This window comes from Cryptotermes secundus, unplaced genomic scaffold (genome assembly GCF_002891405.2).
Source record: "Cryptotermes secundus unplaced genomic scaffold, Csec_1.0 scaffold213, whole genome shotgun sequence".
In the NCBI taxonomy this organism is placed as follows: Eukaryota; Metazoa; Arthropoda; class Insecta; order Blattodea; family Kalotermitidae; genus Cryptotermes; species Cryptotermes secundus.
In genome coordinates, this window is record NW_019731264.1 from 182,301 (window position 1) to 183,386 (window position 1,086).

A 1,086-nucleotide genomic window follows, 5' to 3' on the forward strand; every position below is an offset into this window, starting at 1 on the left:
ACAAGAATTAGAACCATACAACCTTGAACAAAAACGAATTGCTCAATCCTATGATGGCGCTCCCGCGTTTTGTGGAGGGAACAGCGGGGTCCAGGTGAAGATAAGAGATACATTTCCTCATGCACATTTCATCCACTTTGGACATTAATAAGAGAGAACATTCTGGAAGTCGCTCTGTCAGAAATACACAAACTTACAACTCCAAAATCAACCGCCGAATCCGAGCGTTGTTTCAGCACTCCAAAAAGAGTTAAGACATATCTAAGTAACTCAATGGGTCAAGAACGTCTGAAGGCACTGGCTGTACTTAGCATTCCTAAGGACATGATTGCAGAGATTCCGGCATTCAACCAAAAAGTGACTGATTTGTTTGCTTCCCAGAAGAATAGACGAGCGCAGTGCCTGTATAACTGAGGTAACTTAAAGCATTATTTTAATTAATGGCATGAATTGCAATGGAGCATGCTTACATTTTCTAATACTGTTAAGTGCAAAATGTTTTCACACGTTTTAAAGTAGGAATTTGTAATACAACTCACATCACTACTACCTACTACTACTACACTACTACTACTACTGTAGCGCCATCTGTGGACTAAAACCTCATGGAGAGCCATGAAGTGTAATTAAAATGTAACATCTTACTTTCTTATTATTATGTCCCTTATTGGGCTGTGGACACCGCTCCTCTGAAGAATTCATTTTATAGGATAGGGCAGTAGGTACTGGGAATGAAGATTATGGAAGCATGGGAACCTACTCTGACCCACCCTTGTGGTCACGCTGTAAGTTAACCACTTGAAACCAAGCTAATTCAGCGAGAAATAACAAAAATATAGCGCCATCTGTTGAACATTACTCCACAGATGGCGAAGCGTGAAGTGACACCACTCTTGGGATCACGCAGAGAGTTAAACACTTGAGATCAAGCTATATCAGCGAGAGTTAACAGGAACAAGAATTATAACTGCAGCGCCATCTGTTGAACAGATGTTGTAATGTTCAACAGATGGCGCTACAGTTATTATACATTCTCTTGTTAACTCCCACTGATAGAACATGGTCTCAAATGAATAAGTTAAAGTC